Source organism: Hippopotamus amphibius, chromosome 4, assembly GCF_030028045.1.
Source record: "Hippopotamus amphibius kiboko isolate mHipAmp2 chromosome 4, mHipAmp2.hap2, whole genome shotgun sequence".
Classification (NCBI taxonomy): domain Eukaryota; kingdom Metazoa; phylum Chordata; class Mammalia; order Artiodactyla; family Hippopotamidae; genus Hippopotamus; species Hippopotamus amphibius.
The window spans coordinates 20,829,529-20,849,874 of NC_080189.1; the positions used below are offsets into that span (position 1 = coordinate 20,829,529).

The 20,346-nt window shown below is 39.5% G+C and overlaps 1 protein-coding gene and 1 pseudogene across 3 annotated transcripts in view; one reads left to right on the forward strand and one right to left on the reverse strand.

Annotated features, from left to right (window-relative positions):
* The window catches only part of CHCHD3 (coiled-coil-helix-coiled-coil-helix domain containing 3), a 286,088-nt gene that overhangs the window by 228,086 nt on the left and 37,656 nt on the right, over positions 1-20,346 (forward strand). The gene's annotated exons all lie outside the window — the stretch shown is intronic.
* On the reverse strand, positions 720-16,020 carry LOC130851091 (biorientation of chromosomes in cell division protein 1-like; annotated as a pseudogene).

The following is a 20,346-nucleotide window of genomic DNA, read 5'->3' on the forward strand; positions in this document are numbered from 1 at the left end:
GCCTTCTAAAAAACACAAACATGAGAATAAAATAAGCACACCCAAGACTCATGAGCCCTTGCAGGCTAGGAAGCAGCCATGGACAGAGCGCCTGCGAATGTTTTTCCTTACACCTAAGTCTGCACTTCCTCATGCGTTCTAGGGTCCCATGTTTCGACACCTCTTGCACGGGAAAGAAAACGGAAGCTACAAGAGTCATGGACAAGAGGGTCACAACAGTCTTACAGCTATTTGATGCTAACAGCTGATGCACTCTACTTTGCAGCTCTGAGAAAAAGCAGTGTCAGATACCTACTCCTGGCTAACCTGTACTGTCATTCTTTGAAACGGCATCTTTGGGACTGGTTATGCTCCTTCACTGTAGCGTTCGCCTATCCCCAAGCACAAACCCTAAAATTCATACACAGCCTCTAAGTTCAAGTACAGAGGTTCACTTCAGGACAACCCCAAGTTGATGTAGCGTTTCTTAATACATCTGAAGTGCCTACTGAGTGTCATCCCCCTGGACAAGCTGGCCAGATGGCAGCATGATGTGGGGGCCCACATGGTCAACTTCCCTGCTGGCCCACTTGCTCCCTGTTTTACCTGGACACCGCTCCACAGTCAATGTTGAATCTTGAAGTCAGTGAGGACGTTGGCCTGTCTTCATTCTGAAGTTGTCCTCTTTCGTAACTGAATTCAGTTCTTCACCATTGATTCAGTGGAGCTTCCAAAACATGTCAGGCATATTCGTAGGAAGCATCCTGGGATGGAGCGGCAGGGTCCTGGCTTTCCGGCTCTGGAGGGGGTGCTGGCTCAGCTTCGTTTTTCTGGGCCTCCAGGAACTCATGAATTGCTCGTTCTGTCTGTGGCCTGAAGATGTGGCTTAGTTTGGGGTCCACCACCTGGGAAGTAATTCTGTCCACACCAGCTTCCAACGTCCCTGACTGAACCACACTCTGCCTCAGACCATTTTGCAATTGGTTTTTGTTCATTGTAGGATTCCATTCCTGCTTGTCCAGATGTGTTGACACAAAATTATCCACTTTCTGCCTCAGGTTTTGGTAAGCTGGCTTGGTGTCCACATCGGCCAGGCAGTCCCGGCGGAAGCTGTCAAACAGGCCCTGGCTCTTGAGCTGCTCCACATTGAGCGCGATGAGCTGCAGGTCGCTGGGAGGCAGTGAAGCCAGGTTGATGGGGCCGCTGCTCCCGCTGGCCCCCGTTGCGCCTGTCGCCCCCTAGCCGAGGCCTGGCCCGCACTGCCGCCACCCCCGCCATCTGCCACGGCCATGCCCTGGGCCAGCGAAGGAGACCGAATACAGCTTCCTTTCAGGGACAGAGGGCCTGGGTCGTGGAGAGGTGACGGAGGGCCTGGAAAGGGAGGAGGCAGCAGTGGAGGAGGAGGAAAAGGTGGCGGCAGGGATGGCAACGGCAAGTTCTGAGCCAACAGAGATGGTGGTAGAGGCGGCAGAAACTGCTCACCCCATCCTGGGCACTCCGGATGGCATCTGGAAGCTTTTAAAATTGCAATTTCAGGACACTGTTATACACCTGATGGAGGGGAGGGGGTCACACAAAATCACTGTAAAGAGAAAGAATAAAGAATGCTCTGAGCATTTGAGGCTGTACGTGATGAATACGAGTTACATTGGTGCATCCTGCAGGATAGCTAATGGAATTATCTTCGGGATGCTTAAATATTAACTCCCACTTCAGTCCCTCACTGTATAGTTTGGCAGTGAAGCAGTAACACACTTTAGATTTAATGGAATTTTTTCCCCTATTTTGTCAACACATCATTCATTCATAGTGTTTCTATGCAGCATGCCCTCTGCTGCATTGTGAATACACAGCCATGAAGGAGACCGGTGGGGTCTTACCAGCGTGGAACTGAGAGCTTGTCAGAGGAGAGCAAGAGGAAGACAGAATTTTAATAACCCAAAGCTTTTTAAAAATCCAAAGTTAGTTCTACTGTGATGAGATAATTGCATCCCTAATAAATATAATTATTAAAAATTATCTTTTTTTTTTTTTTTAGAGCTTCCTAGGTGGTGCAGTGGTTAAGAATCTGCCTGCCAATGCAGGGGACACAGGTTCGATCCCTGCTCCAGGAAGATCCCACATGCCCCGGAGCAACTAAGCCTGTGTGCCCCCCCAAAAAAAAAATATATCTTTTTTTTCCAGTGGAAGTTAAGTAATTTGAGAATAAGAATGTGTGCTGCTTATTTTCCTACAAGAACTTTTTCCCCAAATAACTTTAAACTTTTGGCTAGAAAACCCAAATCACTAGATAAATCCAGTGATACGTGTATTTTTCACATCTAGCTTTTATTCAAAAGATATACCTTTTCTTTTCCCAGCTCAACTAAAACAGTCATTATAATTATAAGCACTTCATATCACCTTTATCGTCATTAGTTATTGTCTGTTAAATAGGGCAAGTTATGGTGTTAGTTATCTGGCGGTAGTACCATGTTATAGCTCAGTTACTGAAAATTATGTTCAGTATTAATCCTTATATTCTAACTTATAGGTAATGAATTAAGCAAAATATTATATTAAATGTTACATTGATAGTGCTTAGCACAGATCTAGCACAAAGTAAATGCTCAATAAATTTTAGATTTTATTTTTTATTATTTATTATCATTATATTATTATTATCATGTCCAACTGACGTTATGAAACTATGCACCATAGTTGAAATTCTGTATCTGGTTGCAAACAAAATCTAGATGATGTTAAAACTTCCCAAAAGAACATTAGAGAGAGTTCTTACCCTTGGGGAACTCACAGTCCAGCCAGGAGACAGCATATAAAGCTCTCCTGACAGGACAGTCCAGTAAGGGATGTGTCATAGCTATCAGGATGTACAGACAGAATAAGAGGTGTTTGCACAGAGTGGCTCAGGGGTCTGTTTTTTGGTCATCATCAGAATCCAGTTGCCTTCCCTGGACTGGAGTTGCTATACCACACCTATAGGAAGGAAATGCTACCTAGTGTTAAGTACACACAAATTTTTTTTTTTTGGTAGGCGCTTTATTGAAATGTAATTGCTTTATACTCTTGTACCAGCTTTTGAGGTACACCACAGTGAATCAACTGTATTTATACATATATCCCCATATCCCCTCCCTCCCGCAACTCCCTCCCACCATCCCTGTCCTGGTCCTCTAAGGCATCACCCATCATCGAGTTGATCTCCCTTTGTTATACAGCAACTTCCAACTAGCTATCTATTTTACAGTTGGTAGTATATATATGTCTATGCTACTCTCTCACATCATCCCAGCTTCCCCTTCACCCCCTGCCCCCCCAACCCTGTGTCCATTTTTTTTTCTTCCAAATTCCGTATATATGAGTTAGCATACAGTATATGTTTGTCTCTTTCTGGCTTACTTCACTCTGTAAGACAGACTCTAGGTCTACCCACCTCATTACATATAGCTCCATTTCATTCCTTTTTATGGCTAATATTCCATTGTGTATATGTGCCACATCTTCTTTGTCCATTTATCTGTTGATGGCATTTAGGTTGCTTCCATGTCCTGGCTATTGTAAATGGTGCTGCAGTGAACATTATGTTACATGTTTCTTTTTGGATTATGGTTTTCTCTGGGTATATGCCCAGGAGTGGGATTACTGGGTCATATGGTAGTTCCATTTTTAATTTTTTAAGGAACCTCCAAACTGTTTTCCATAGTGGCTGTACCAACTTACATTCCCACCAAAAGTGCAGGAGAGTTCCCTTTTCTCCACACCCTCTCCAACATTGATTGTTTCTAGATTTTTTGATGACGGCCATTCTGACCGGTGTGAGGTGATACCTCACTGTGGCTTTGACTTGCATTTCTCTGATGATTAGTGATGTTGAGCATCTTTTCATGTGTTTGTTGGCCATCTGTATGTCTTCTTTGGAGAAATGTCTATTTACGTCTTCCACGCACTTGTGGTTTGGGTTATTTACTTTTTTGGTATTAAGCTGCATGAGCTGCTTGTATATTTTGGAGATAAATCCTTTGTCCGTTGCTTCATTGGCAAGTATTTTCTCCCATTCTGAAGGTTGTCTTCTTGTCTTGTTTATGGTTTCTTTCGCTGTGCAAAAGCTTTTACGTTTCCTTAGGTCCCATTTGTTCATTTTTTAATTTATTTCTGTTATTCTAGGAGGTGTGTCAGAAAGGATCTTGCTTTGATGTATGTCATAGAGTGTTCTGCCGATGTTTTCCTCTAGGAGTTTTATCGTATCTGGCCTTCCGTGTAGGTCTTTAATCCATTTTGAGTTTATTTTTGTGTATGGTGTTAGGAAGTGTTCTAATTTCATTCTTTTACATGTTGCTGTCCAATTTTCCCAGCACCACTTATTGAAGAGGCTGTCTTTTTTCCATTGTATATTCTTGCCTCCTTTGTCAAAGATAAGGTGCCCATATGTGCTTGGGTTTACCTCTGGGTTCTCTATTCTGTTCCATTGATCTTCCTTTCTGTTTTTGTACCAGTACCATACTATCTTGATCACCGTGGCCTTGTAGTATAGTTTGAAGTCAGGAAGCCTAATTCCACCAACTCCATCTTTCCTTCTCAAGATTGCTTTGGCTATTCAGGGTCTTTTGCGTTTCCATACAAATCGTAAGTTTTCTTGTTCTAGTTCTATGAAAAATGCCATTGGTAATTTGATAGGGATTGCATTGAATCTGTAAATTGCTTTGGGTAAGACAGTCATTTTCACAAAATTGATTCTTCCAATCCAAGAACATGGTATGTCCCTCCATCTGTTTCTATCGTCTTTGATTTCATCAGTGTCTTATAGTTTTCTGCATACAGGTCTTGTGCCTCCTTAGGCAGGTTTATTCCTAGGTATTTTATTCTTTTTGTTGCAGTGGTAAATGGGAGAGTTTCCTTAATTTCTCTTACTGCTCTTTTGTTGTTAGTGTATAGGAATGCAGGAGATTTCTGCGCATTAATTTTGTATCCTGCTACTTTACTAAATTCATCGATTAGTGCTAGCAGTTTTCTGGTAGAGTCTTTAGCATTTTCTATGTATACTATCATGTCATCTGCAAAGAGTGACAATTTTACTTCTTTTCCAATTTCGATTCCTTTTATTTCATTTTCTTCTCTGATTGCTGTGGCTAAAACTTCCAGAACTATGTTGAATAATAATGGTGAGAGTGGGCACCCTTGTCTTGTTCCTGTTCTTAGAGGGAATTCTTTCAGTTTTTCACCATTTAGAACAATGTTGGCTTTTGGTTTCTCATATATGGCTTTTATTATGTTGAGGTAATTTCTTTCTGTGCCCATTTTCTGGAGAGTTATCATAAATGGATGTTGAATTTTGTCAAGAGCTTTTCCCGTGTCTGTTGAGATTATCATATGATTTTTATCCTTCAGTTTGTTGATATGATGTATCACATTGATTGATTTGCATATATTGAAGAATCCTTGCATTCCAGGGATAGACCCCACTTGATTATGGTGTATGATCTTTGTAATGTGCTGTTGGATTCTGTTAGCTCGTATTTTGTTGAGGATTTTTGCATCTCTATTCATCAGTGATATTGGTCTGTAATTTTCTTTTTTTGTGACATCTTTTCCTGGTTTTGGTATCAGGGTGATGGTGGCCTCGTAAAATGAGTTTGGGAGTGTTCCTCCTTCTGGTATCTTTGGAAGAGTTTGAGAAGGTTAGGTGTTAGCTCTTCTCTGAATGTTTGATGGAATTCGCCTATGAATCCATCTGGCCCTGGGCTTTTGTTTGTTGGGAGATTTTTAATCACAGTCTCAATTTCCATACTTGTGATTGGTCTGTTCATATGTTCTATTTCTTCCTTGTTCAGTCATCACAGATTGTACGTTTCTAAGAATTTATCCATTTCTTCCAGGTTATCCAATTTATTGGCATATAGTTGCTTGTAGTAGTCTCTCATGATCTTTTGTATTTCTGCGATGTCAGTTGTTACTTCTCCTTTTTGATTTCTAATTCTGTTGATTTGCATCTTCTCCCTTTTTGTCCTGATGAGTCTGGCTAATGGTTTATCAATTTTGTTTATCTTCTCAAAGAACCAGCTTTTAGTTTCATTGATCTTTGCTATTGTTTCCTTCATTCTTTTCCATTTATCTCTGCTCTGATCTTTATGATTTCTTTCCTTCTGCTCACTTTGGGATTTCTTTGTTCTTCTTTCCCTAATTGTTTCAGGTGTAAAGTTAGGTTGTTTATTAGATATTTTTCTTGTTTCTTAAGGTAGGACTATATTGCTGTAAACTTCCCTCTTAGAACTGCTTTTGTTGCGTCCCATAGGTTTTGGGTTGTTGTGTTTTCATTGTCATTTGTTTCTAGATATTTTTTGATTTCCTTTTTCATTTCTTTAGTGATTTCTTGGTTGTTTAATAGCGTGTTGTTTAGCCTCCATGTGTTTGTATTTTTTACCATTTTTTTCCTGTAATTGATATCTAGTCTCATGGCATTGTGGTCAGAGAAGATGCTTGATGTGATTTCAGTTTTCTTGAATTTACCGAGGCTTGATTTATGACCCAAGATGTGATCTATCCTGGAGAATGTTCCGTGTGCACTTGAGAAGAAAGTGTAGTCTGTCATTTTTGGATGGAATGTCCTGTAAATATCAGTTAAGTTGAGATGGTCTCATGTGTCATTTAAAGCTTGTGTGTCCTTATTTATTTTCAGTTTGGAAGATCTGTCCATGATGTTAGTGGGATTTTAAAGTCTCCTACTATTATTGTGTTACTGTCAATTTCCCCTTTTATGGCTGTTGGCATTTGCCTCATGTATTGAGGTGCTCCTGTGTTGGGTGCATTGATATTTACCATTGTGATATGTTCTTCTTGGATGGATCCCTTGATAATTATGTAGTGTCCTTCCTTGTCTCTTGTAATAGTCTTTAAAGTCTAATGTGTCTGATATGAGTATTGCTACTCCAGCTTTCTTTTGACTTCCATTTGCATGGAATATCTTTTTCCATCCCTTACTTTGTCTGTATGTGTCCCTGGTCTGAAGTGGATTTCTTGTAGGCAGCATATAGAAGGGTCTTGTTTTTGTATCCATTCAGCCAGTGTGTGTCTTTTGGTTGGAGCATTTAATCCATTTACATTTAAGGTGATTATTGACATGTGTGTTCTGATTACCATTTCCTTAATAGTTCTGGGTTTGTATTTGTAGGTGTTTTCCTTCTCTTGTGTTTCCTGCTTAGAAAAGTTCCTTTAGCACTTGTTGTAAGGCTGGTTTGGTGGTGCTGAATTCTCTTAACGTTTGCTTGTCTGGAAAGCTTTTGATTTCTCTCTCGACTCTGAATGAGATTGTTGCTGGGTAGAGTATTCTTGGCTGTAGGTTTTTCTCTTTCAGGACTTTCAATATATCCTGCCATTCCTTTGTGGCCTGCAGAGTTTCTGCAGAAAGATCAGCTGTTATCCTTATGGGTTTTCCCTTATATGGTATTTGTTGCTTTTCTCTTGCTGCTTTTAATATTTTTTTCTTTGTGTTTAATTTTTGTTAGTTTGATTAATATGTGCCTTGGTGTATTTTTCCTTGGGTTTATTCTGTATGGGATTCTCTGTGCTTCTTGGACTTAATTATTTCCTTTCCCATATGGGGGAAGTTTTCCTCTATAACCTCTTGAAATATTTTCTCAGACCCTTTCTTTTTTTCTTCTTCTTCTGGGATGCCTGTGATTCAAATGTTGGTGCACTTAATGTTGTCAGCAATGTCTCTGTGACTGTCTTCCATTCTCTTTATTCTTTTTTCTCTTTCCTGCTCTGTGGCAGTCATTTCCCCCATTCTATCTTCCAAGTCACTTATTCATTCCTCTGCCTCAGTTATTCTGCTGTTTATAGCATCTAGAGTATTTTTATATTGACTGTTTGTTTGCTCTTTAGTTCTTCTGAGTCCTTATTAACTGTTTCTTGTATTTTCTGTATTTTGTTTTTGAGAATTGGGATCATTTTTACTATCATTACTCTGAATTCTTTTTCAGGCATTTTTCCTATTTCCTCTTCATTTATTTGGTCTTGTGGTTTTTTTTTTCCTGCTCCTTTGCCTGCATGATGTTTCTTTGTTTTCTCATTTTGTCTGATTTATAGGATTTGCTGTCTCCTTTCCCTATGCTGCCTAGTAGTAATTCCTCTTGTTTCTGCCCTCTGCCCCCTGTGGTGGGGTTTGTCCAGTGTCTTGAGTAGGCTTCCTGATGGGAGGATCTGATGTCTGCTTTCCAGTGTGTGGCTCTGTGTCTTTTCTCTCTGCTGAGCAGGGCCGTGTCAGGTGGTGTGTTTTAGGGTATCTGTGAGGTTAATATGGCTTTAGGTAGTCTGTGTGCTGATGGGTGGGTTTGTGTTCCTGTCTTGTTTGTAGTTTGATGTGAGGTGTCCAGCACTGGCAGTTGCAGACAGTCGGACGAAGCTGGGTCTTAGACTCTGATACAGGGCTCCATGAGAGTGCTCTGCAGTTAGTCTTGTCTGTGTCTGAGGACTCTAGTAGTCTAGCATCCTGGATTCAGTGCTCCCTCCCCAGAGCCTCCTACTTGACTTCTGATGTAGCAATCCAGACTTCAGAGGTTGCTTGTCCCAGTTATTTCAGGATCTTTGCAGTCCTTTCTGGTGTCCGAGGTCATCTGCTGGTTTTCAGCTGGTTCTCTGTGGGAATTACTGCATCTTTTGATGAATTCCTGGTGCATCTGTGAAGAGGGATGCATTCCACATCCTTCTACTTTGCCGCCATCTTTCTTTCAAATTGTTTTTAAAATATAAAAACAAACATCATGCAGATGTAAAGCAAATATCATAGAAATGTCAATTATTGTAAAGGCAATGTAAACCTTGTGAAGACAGTGTAATATCAAACAAAAGCATTTCAAGACGATTGATCTTTCATTCCCATGTTTTTCTTTAGATAAAGACGTGGCCAGTTGTACCTCCCATATATAAATATGTATGGAAAGTGACATAGATCTACTGAAAATATTTTTGGTCTGATTTCATTAGAGGTATAACTTTTCAGCTTGGCTTCAGTGTCTTTGAAAGATGAAGCACTCGTAAAGGGGTATGATTCCATGCAGTTGGATGTGGATACTAGTAATGCTGGTTTGTGTGCCAGACCTTAGAAGGAGTTTTTACTTGTATCCTTGAACGAAGTTGTTGAAACCTGACGTAAATTTAGGCTCAATGGAAGAAGCCTGGGTTATCCTTGTAATGTGTTAAAAGATTAGTTACCCTGTGGAAGGAGCTGAGGCGATTGTAGAGTATCTGCGGAATGCTGTGCAAAACTCTTACAGGTGAAGTGGCTTTTGTAAGTATCACTATATAATCAAAGGTTTGCTTCAGTGTAAAATTCTCTCACTTCAAAATGTGCTTGGGTTTCACTTTGACTGGCAATGCTGTTTAATTTCTCTTTGGGGTGTGTGATTTTAATAGCTACACCACAAATGAGTTAGTGAAGCTGAGGATGACACGCCAGTGGTATCAGCAGGTGTTTCTCGTGTTCTCTGTAATTATACATGTGGATTATGGACAGTTTTAAGCAACAGTGTTTAAAGATCCTGCTTAATTGGCTGTAAAATAATTAATTAAGGTTTTGATTGGCAAATTTATAATTCTGTTAGATGCATAAGCCAGTGTGCTTGAATGTCAATGTGACTTCAATTTGGAAATGTTAGATTAATAGAACTAATTGTACTGCAGGTACAAAGTTTACTCTGATTAATAGTCTTAAAACTCTTCTAGAAGTTTAACCAAGTAAATTTATGTTACTTACCATTCTGCTAAAACTTTTAATTAAAACTTATTTCCAAAGTTTGCAATGTTCAGCATTGCTGTGCTTCTTTCCAGTTTTTCCAAAGTTGAGCTCCTGTAATTTTTCAGTGACTCCAGCTGCCTCATTGAGTAACTTGCCTTATGAAAAGGATTAAAATTATATACTGTCAGACATGTATTTGTATCTGTAGCTGACAGATTCCCTGCACATCGTCTGTAACACTTATCGATGTCTGCTTATAACCTACTTTAGTGCTGCGTGAATGGCTCTGATATACCAAATGTACATGATAAATGTTTTATCTCTTATTCTCATTGATCAATTTCTAAATGATCAAATGGTTTATCTCAGTAAAACACTAATTCACATTGATCAATTCTAAATGACCAAGTTGACTTGGTTTCTGCTGAACACAAATTGTATTAAAACAACATTACTTGAACATACTGGCTTTTCTAATGCAGGTGTTATGTTACCAGCAGTTACAATATAACTAGAGTTATTGTATTATAAAGATGTCTCCTCCATAATGAAAAGTTTACACAAAGGAAAGAATGTGATATTACAGGAATAACGGGGCTTCGGGCAAGGATTGGGGCTTTTACTAACTAATTAAATTCTGCATTTGTATTGGGCCTTTTTCCCCCCTTTTTTTAATTTGAAGGGCTGTGAGCAGGAAATATAGCAGCTGCAGTGGTGACATTTTATTCCCTTCGGTCCTTAGAGCCAAGCAACGTCTTGAGTATTCAGTAAGAGACTTAGCAGTTGAAGAAGCTAAAGTCTAGAAAAAGTACATATACCTGTATTCCTGCATATGCTTGGTTATAATTGCCCAGTTAGCAGTATAAGGTTGTTTATTGTTTTTGTTTTTTAAACATCAACTCAACTATGTAAACTAGAGTGTTTCATGTACCCACTAGAGTTTGTTCATAGCAAATACCCATTTGGCTGAAACATAGTCTCAGTTATTCAGAACACCCAGTTCCACAGGCAGGCTGTTAATTCCATCTTTGACTTGTCTCTTCCATCCATAAAATATAAATTTTATCTACCACTCTCTTTAGGGCATTCAAGCTTGGAAGGTTTAGAAGTTGAAAAAGAAAACAAAAAAGGTTGTCAGTGATCCTCATCTGAAAAATGGACCTAAGTAGTTGTTTTATTTCGTTCTAAGACACCAGCTGCCATTTTAATTACGTTGTGGATGGTGTGGCAGACCCTTCTGTGCTTCATCAGGGGATATGTGGCCAGTAACCTGCCACCTCTCCAGCTAAGAAGCTGTGTGTGTCATTCTCTTCCTGCACACACCCCAAAGCAACAAGTGAGTTCCAAGGAAAGTGAGACCTGCTTTGGAATGCACCAGTATTTGACAGTATTTCTTACAGTGGGCATGTAGAATTGGTTAGATTTCTAAGGGAACCTTAGTCCATTAATGCCTTTTCTCCACTTTAAGATTGGAGCCCTCCTAATCAGATCTGTCCAGTTAGTTAGTTTCTTCTTATTCCTTTAAGTTGGAGCTCTATCCTTAGTCTACATACTTATTCTCTAAGCTAACAGGAGTAAATGCCAAGAAACATTAACACCACTTGTGAGTTAGGTTTCCACCTGCATCATTTCTGCATACACTTGGTTATAATTGCCTGTTTAGAAGTATAGTGTTGTTTGTTATTTATGTTATGTTAAGACATGACGCCATAAGACTCCTAGAAGAGGACACAGGCAAAACAGCCTATGACATAAATCATAGCAATGCTTTCCTAGGTCAGTCTCCCAAGAAAATAGAAACAAAAGCAAAAATAAACAAATGGAACCTTGTCAAACTCACAAGCCCCTGCACAGCAAAGGAAACGACAAACAAAGTGAAAAGACAACTCTGGGACTGGGAGAAAACACTCACAAATGATGCAGCCAACATGGGCTCAATCTCCAAAACACACCAACAGCTCATATAGCCCAACAACAACAAAAACAACAACAATACCGACCAAAAAATGGGCAGAAGACCCAAACAGACGTCTCTCCAAAGAAGATACCCAGACAGCAAACGGGCACATGAAAAGACGCTCAGCACTGCCAACCATCAGAGAAATGCAAATCAAAACCACGAGGCACCACCCCACACTGGCCAGAATGGCCGTCATCAGAAGTCCACAAGTAACAAATTCTGGAGAGAGGGCAGAGAGAAGTGAACACTGCCCACGCCCCCGCCACACACACACACACCCCCACCCACACCCCCACCCACCCACCGACTGCACTCTGCTGGCGGGAATGCAAACTGGTGCAGCCACCTTGTAAAACAGCACGGACTGTTGACTCTTGACTGTGCCTCGCAGCATTCAAGTCAATCCAGAGGTATCTGCAGAAGTGGGCAGGGCAGGATGGCAAAGTTGATTGAAATATAGGACTGAAAGTGCAGGACAGGGGTATAAGCCATAAGATGGTATCATCTATTTCACAGAATAGAACACAGACTGCAGCCATTGCATGAACATGTGCAGTTGGTCTCAAGGTCAAGACGGTCATGGTGGTAACTTCCTTATCACTTCAACAGAGTATGTGAAGGAACCTCAAGTGGTGACACAAGCTACTGAAGCCAGATCCCCACATCCTACCTTAAATCCATGCCCTGGAATTCTCTTCCCTGTCTCAGCAGTGGCAGCTGGAGTTTGTTTGGGTTGCTCTGGGCATCTTCTTTCCTTTAATATAATCTGTTTATGTGTTTTATGTAAATTATCAAAACCAGTCTTGTTGCAGCCCTTAGGTTAGTAGCCATAAGCTCCTGAATTCGTAATTTGTTCTGTGTGAGATAACAACTCGTTCTGTGTTCCCCTACAGGAACATTAGCATTGAACTTTCTTCCTTAATCAATACAATCCATTAAGAATCTAGTGTTACCCCACATGGTCATATTAAATATTAATTGCACACTGTTAGATAAATGAAGATTCTGCCCAAATGATAGCTTGTTTCTTTCTTTGTATCATAATATTTAAGTGAGAGCATTTTAAAATTCTAGGGTGCATGGTATTTTAGAATTTATTGATCCTTGCTTATTTCAGTAATTAAATACACAGCTCATAGTTCCCCAAAGATATTTCTCACTGGGATTACTAAGTTTTTTCCTCTTGCTGATTCCAGCAAGAGTTCATTTACTTTTTAAAGGATCCAGTTGGAAGTAATTTTTTAAAATTTTCCTTTGATGTTTTCAAAGATGGGAAAAAGTTATTTTGCTTTTTGAGTGCCACTCAGCTACAGGTAGAAAGCAGAGAAGCTTGTAGGGGGGCCAATTAGAGTTAATTACTGTCTGACCTGCCACATCTTAAAATGTCCAGGAAGACTTGTAGGATGTAGATTTTTAATTCTTTTCTCGTGTAAGATTTGCGGAGTTTAACCATCTAGAGTCTTAAGTATGGTTAAAAAATTATATCAAAGAACTTATCTATGCATAAAAATGATAGCTCTTGGGATAGCCTCTGGGAATTTGTATAGGCTCAACACAAGATATCTACTTGTGTTTCATCACTCCATGGTTTGGGAAGCCTGTTCAAATGCTCTCAGCCCTCCCTGCCCTCAACCAGATAATTAACTTAGGGTTGCCACTATGTCATGGTACTAAAATTGAAACCAGAACTTTCAGGATAATCGTACTTGAACGTGTCTTCCCATTGTTCATTGGAATGTATAATTTCCAAATCATCTCTCATGTTGTCAGTCTATCAAGGATTCCTATTTCTGGCTCTTTTCATTTTTCTTAAGGAGGAAGCAAACCCAATACAAAAATTGATAAATTTGGACCTTACCATGATTTAGAAATTCTGCTCATCTTCAGACACCATTTAGAAAATTTTGAAGATGGGCAAAAGACTTGAACATACACTTCAAAGGAAGATATAAGAATGGCCAATTAGCACATGAAAAGTGCTAATGACATCATTAGTTATCAGGGAATTGCAAATTAAAACTACTGGAATGGTGAAAATCAAAAAGACTGACAATACTAATTGTCTGAAAGGATGTGAAGAAACCAGAATTCTCCTGCTTTGCTGATGGGGGGTATAAAAGAGCAAAGTCACTTTGGAGGAAGTTAGGCAGTTTCTTATAAATTTAAATGCACATTTGCTGTATGACCCAGGAATTCCAGATCTAGGTATTTACCCAAGAGCAGAGAAAATATACATCCACAGAAAGATTTGTGCAAATGCGCATCTCAGGTTTATTCATAGTAGTCAAAGAGTAGAAACTACCCATGTGGTTTTCAGTGAGTTTAGCAGTTTAAAAAAACTAGCTGTTAATTCATGAAACGCCATGGATGAATCTGAGAAGCATTATGTTAAGCAAGAAGAAGCCAGACACAAACCAGTACCCGTTGTGTGATTCCATTTATGTGAAGTTCAAAAAATAGGAAACATTAGTCTATATTGATAGAAATCAGAAAGAAGTTGATAGAGGGGGACTTGATTGAAAATGGACACGTGAAGTTTCTGAGGTATTGAGGATATTTGTTTTCTGGGTAATAGTTACCCAGATATATATACAGTTTTACTACAGTGAGAACACCTAAGGTCAGTGTATTTTTAAAATGTTAATTATTCTTAAAATACCCTCAATTTCCTAATTTTATTTAGGAAAACAATGTCCGAAATATTATTGGGAATACCCAACTTCCAACTGTAATTTGTCCCAGGTAAAATAAGTTTCAATTTAATCACAGTCTTAAGCCTGTAATTTCTAATCTTATCCGTAATCATATTTTCCTATTAGAATTTGAATACTTTATCTCAGAGTCAGGGCTGTTTGTTCAGTATGCTTGATCTCTACAGATACGGGGTAAACCTTGCTTTATTTTATTTATTTTCTCAAGCATAAGTCTCCCCCCATCCTATTAAATTACGTTTACCTATTATACTCACTCCTTGTTAGCCTAGAGCACCTGTCCCCAGCTTTTTTGGCACCAGGGACTGTTTTCATGGAAGACAGTTTTTCCAAGGACCAGGGGTTGGGGGGGATGGTTTCGAGATTATTCAAGTGCATTACATTTATTGTGCACTTTGTTTCTATTATTATTATATCAGCTCCACCTCAGATCATCAGGCATTAGATCCCGGGAATTGGGGACCCCTGGCCTAGAGTCTTGCAGGTAGGCCTGGTTAAGTTTTGAAAGTAAATTTTGATAAAGGGGTTTTAAAGGCATTATCTGTACATGAAACATTTATATAGTAACACTGGTACTTTTTAATATTATAATCTTAGGCAGCAGTTTGTTCATACTATGTACTGAGTCCTGGCAGAATGCTTGAAAACTTGTGAAAGCTTGCGTCTTGGCCCTTCCCTACGTGTTGAAATGAAAGCACACATGTTCCCATGTTAAAGTGTCGCCAAGCATCCCCAACTTGCTCACATGGCTGCCTTAAGCTGTTTTATGTGCTTTCGCATGCACTGGCCAGCAGTTAAATTGCCGTGTTCCTTTTGTGAGCGTATATGTCTGAATGCTGGTAATCAGCTGTGTCCCTTGAAAACTGATAGATGTGCTCATTAAGGGGAGTTCTCACTCTTGGCTCCCTTCACACAAGTCACCTCAGCTCCCGTCTCTGGATGAGGCTGGCGAGAAATACTGTGCGGGGGTACATCTGGCTTTATACTCCTTTCCAAGGACTAGAACCTCCTTTTTCAGTATGTTAAACACGCTTTGTAGGGATCTTACAAGCACAAAGAAGCCAGCTATTTGCCAATTACAGTATTAACACAAGAAAGGCTAAGGGCTACTGTTGTGTGGTGGGCTTTTATTTTTTTTAATGTGCTGCCATTCGCTCTTCATTTTGTTCTCTTGTGCTTCTGAGGTTACACAAATACCTATTTATTTGTAAGACAGATCCATCTGTGGAGACTCTGAAGTCCACCAGCCTGCCACTGCTGTAGATCTCAACAGAGCTGCCTGTGAGCGAGGCACATTCCGCGTGGTTTAGGATGGGGAGTGTGAAGGTAGCATACGCCTGTTTCTGCCTTTAAGATGAAAAATGAATTGCCAGTTACTGTCGACAGGTTCATACATGACAGTTCACATGGTAGAAGCTTGCTCAGCCTGCTTTATGCTGGGCTCCCCACCATGAAACCATCAGTTCTGAAAAAGGGGTGTGTTGGCAAGGAGGGGAAGAGAGAAGGGGATCAGTCCTTGATCTGTTACTGTTTTTTGTGCTCTTGCAGAGCGGTGGGAGGGAGGTCAGTGCCTCTCACCTCTGTGTCCCCAGCAGAGCTCTTGAACAAGATGCAGTGATCAAAGCCGGGTACCGGCGCATCATCACAGTCTCATTACTTTGCAAGCTGCACGCCCAGATGCTGCTGTTCTCTGCATCAGGCTTCGCTGGTTTACATTCGTAACACCTCCATTACAGCTCATTTGGTACTAGTCACAATTAACCAGTTCTTTTCTTTTCATGATAGAGTTTCTCCAATACAAAAGACCTCAATGTAAAGAAAATAATATCGCTGGGTATAGGCTGCATCTTTCAGACATCCTGGTTAGTTGACAAGAAGCAGGGATCAAATGTTTTGTCACTACTTTGTCGTTTGTGGTTTTGGTGTGGTTAGCGGGGTGTTGGTTTGGAGTTATTTTTGAAGTCTTTGAATTTGAGATACTGGATTTTTCCAGGAAACCAATTTCATCAACTCCCTGTCCTGGGAGTTCTTTTCAGTGAGTGGATTCTGATATGCTGTTTTCACTTGTTTGGTTTCTTCCCCCAGTGAAGAGCTCAGTGACATATTTATTTTGGTAATGTGGCAATTCATCATCAGTATCAACAACACGGCCATCCATCAAGGGTGTCTTTGATGCTCTGTGCCCTGTGCGCAATGGAAATACAGAAATAAAAGTTTAAATCCCTGCCCTCAGAGGTCTGATACGGGTTGAAATTATTAGCTCTACTGTAGAGGTGTCGAAACCTGATACACGAATTATAACTAACATTTATTCAAGAGGAATAGTTAGCTCATACATTCCAGGTGGTTTTTATAAACTTGGAAATACAGAGATGAGGAAGGCATGATCCCTGCCCTCAGGACACTTGCAGTACCCATGGGGAGACAGATTCACACAGCAGTGGCTCAAGTGTGGTAAATGCTAATATAAAGGCACAGACAAAATGGTGTGGGGATGAGGAGGAGGGTCTGTGCCGCTGGAAGAGGTGCCTAGTGCAGGCCGGCTCTTCTCACCTTGAGATTTTCGCAAGGTAAGAGGGAGAATGACTTATCAAATGCTAGAAATGGTTAGACTGAATGTGGGGGAGATATGATAGAATAGGAGGCCAGAAAGGAAGATTAGAGTCAGACTTTGAAGGACTCTAAATGCTGTGTTTTGAAAGGCAGAGTTAATAGGTTGTGAGAATTCAACCAAAAGTTTTGCCTCCTTGGGAATTTTTTTTTTTAATTACCTATCCCTGGTACCTGTAATTCTCACCCTTAGAATATGCCTTTTGAGTTGGTAGTTTTTTCTAGAAGAAGTCTATCAAGTATGCAGATATGACGTTTGGTGCATACGTGTGTGTGTGTGTGTGTGTTATAATCACAGTTTGCTGTATCGTATTCATTGCTGTTATATAAACATGCTAATATGCATTAAAAATAAGCACATTTCAGCTTATTAATATTAATTGCTTCTTACAAAGTTCAGGGCCTTGAGAGAATGGGACATAGGAAAAAGTAGTTTTAATTGAAAAGGTGGAGAGGAAAGAGTTCAGGAAAAGTTTGGTTTGTGGGAAATCTTAGGGCAATTTTGAAGAGAAAAGAGCCTTTGAGATAGAGGGACACCAAAAGCTGGTACACTGGTTCCACAGTTTAGCACTGTCCCTGCAGTCCATGATATGGGATCATCTTTTAATTGAAATGGTATAGTAATGAACTTAAAAAAAAAAATACTCTTAGCCACCATCTCTTTGTCCAGGGTGTTCTAAGAATTCACATGGTATCAAATTCTGCATGTTGTTGCAAAGAATGTGTTAAAAGCAAATTCTGTGTGGTTTATTTAGATATGGTCTGTCTGGATGCACAATTCTTGGTTTATGTCTGTAACTGATTATACGCAGATATATAAAATTAGCTTATAGATTGCTAGTCCCCTTGAAGGTCCTAGTATTATTAAATGAACCTTTTAAGACTTCTTTCTCCTTCCCATTGCATTTTGTGATCAACTTTTGCCTTTTGATGTCCTACCTGGACACTTAGTGTTGTGAAAAGCATATGAATTAATAAACACTATTGGATTTTAAAAAATTATCAATATGGTGCCCCACCCTTTTTATCTTAAACAAGGCAAATGTAATTTTTTTCCTTTTTCTTTCTTGGTCAACCCCTTTAAAGTGGAACGTGTGAAGTTGTAGTGTGGTAGTCATCCTTCCACATTTATCTCTATCCATAGAAACATTAATAAACATAGATTTTTGTTTTATTTTTACAAAAAATGAGATTATACCATATTTTTTTTTAACTTACATTTATCATGGGTATATCTCCCATGGTCAACATGTGTAAATCTAACTCATTCATTTCAATACCTGCATAGTATTTGATGGTATTATTCTACCATGATTTATTGAGCTCATCCCCTACTGACAGGCACTCAGTTTGTTTCAAAAGATTTTTTTTTTGACAAGTTTTTCTTTTCTTTTTCTTTTTGGAAGGCTGCAGTGAGACAAATTTATACATAAATCCTTAGGAATTGGTACTTCTGTTGCTAAGACATGGATGGGGTTTGAATTGTGACCAGTCCTTCTAATTATATGGCATTGGACTACTTAACCTCTTGGACTTCTTTTTGCTGATGGAGGAAAATGTATATATATAAGACGCTATGGGATTGTTACCAGGTGTGGTAACTTAGTGGGTGAAATGCTGGACATATAATAGGCGCTTAGCCCTATACGGGGGGCGATACCTGTGGAGATCTGGAGGGCTTGGAGTTGGCTGGGCCCAGGTCACTTAACTTCAGAGGGCTTATTATAGTGAATCTACATCTGGCCTCCCGATCCTGTCTGTTGTGATTCTTGGGAGCGGTTTTGTGTGTGTGTGTGTTTTGTGTTTGTTTGTTTGTTTGTTTGTTTAAGAAAAGGAAAGCCCATTTTGTGAAAAATTTCAGCTTTTTTGACTTGTGCAATTTAAAAATATTACATTTTGGCACAACCTTTGCAGTTTTTGCTGCTAGTCTGTAATTCCCTGGAGGTGAGTTGAGAAGATTAGTGGTAGAACTTTTTCCATTAACTCTGGGAAAAACTACAGAGCAAAAAATTGTCCTTTGGCAGAAATGTCAATCCACACCTCTTTTGGAGCATTTGGAAACTGAAGCGCTGAGAAGCTGATTTAATAGGAGAATTGAAAACCAAAATGTATACACATCTTCACCGTTTCTAACTGATGACAAGACAAATGAAAAATATACTCTCAGAACTTGATGATGCAAAGAAAATAGGACTGTTGCTCCAGAAAGTACATTAAAGGCTGGATCTTTAAAAGATTTGAGTGCTAAGTTCTTGGCCACATTCTTCAGGAAGCTGATCCATTCTTACAAATGTTACGTCTATTTGTACTTCATGCCATAAAATTCCTCTTTTTTTTATGATATAGTACCTAGCAAGTAAGTTTAAGAAAAAAGGGATGTTTAATACACTACAGATTTTGCTATAGCAACTACTAAGAAAATGTGGTCATTTTCTCTTGTTTGTGGTTCTTGGTCTTCCTGATTTTTTTTTAACTTATTAGAACCTGTCTTAATTTTTCAATTCCGTAGTGTCAGTAGAGTTATAATGAAATAGTAAGTATCCACATGAGCAAAATTTTTACTGGGTGTAACCTTGATAGGTATCCTTCACATAGTGCAGTAGACTGGCTCGAGCAAGTTACTTCTCTTCCTTCCTCACCTCCGCCTCAGTTTCTAGGTCTGTAAAAGGTGACCAGCACAGTGATGTTATATAGGAATTAAAGGAGGTGCATCCATGTCCTTGGCACACTCCAAGCAATCAATAGTTAGCTAATGATTACAGTCATCAATAGTTTCAGTTTCTGTTGAGTGAATTTTTGTGTGTTTTTAAATTGGTGCCCATCTATAATCCAATATACACATTTTCCTAGGGGATAATCCCTGAACCTGTAAAATTGCAATTGAGAATATACCATGCCCCTAAAAAGATATGTTTAAAGACAAATGCTTTCTGTCAAATCATTAACCAACAGTTAACAACACTACTCAATAATTATGTTTTAACAGGCTAGGAACTACATAATTTAGTTAGAAATGCACATGGGAGGCTGTGCCTGGAGAAATGCAGCTGTTGTTAGTATGTGGTGCTGTCCTCATCTAATCAGTTGTCATACCTTTGGAATAGCCCTATCAATTTGAGATTGTTGGCAATTATAGGTTGACAGTCTACGATAAATAAACAAAATTCTCTGTAAAGTTGGTTCTGAAGTCACTTGCTTGGCATTTGGACCCTAATTTTTCCCAGAAATAAAAATGACACTTGTGGTTAAGTGTCTAGGTTACTCCTCAAAAGCCTATTTAGGAACTTCCCTGGTGGCACAGTGGTTAAGAATCTGCCTGCCAATGCAGGAGACACAGGTTCGATCCCTAGTCCGGG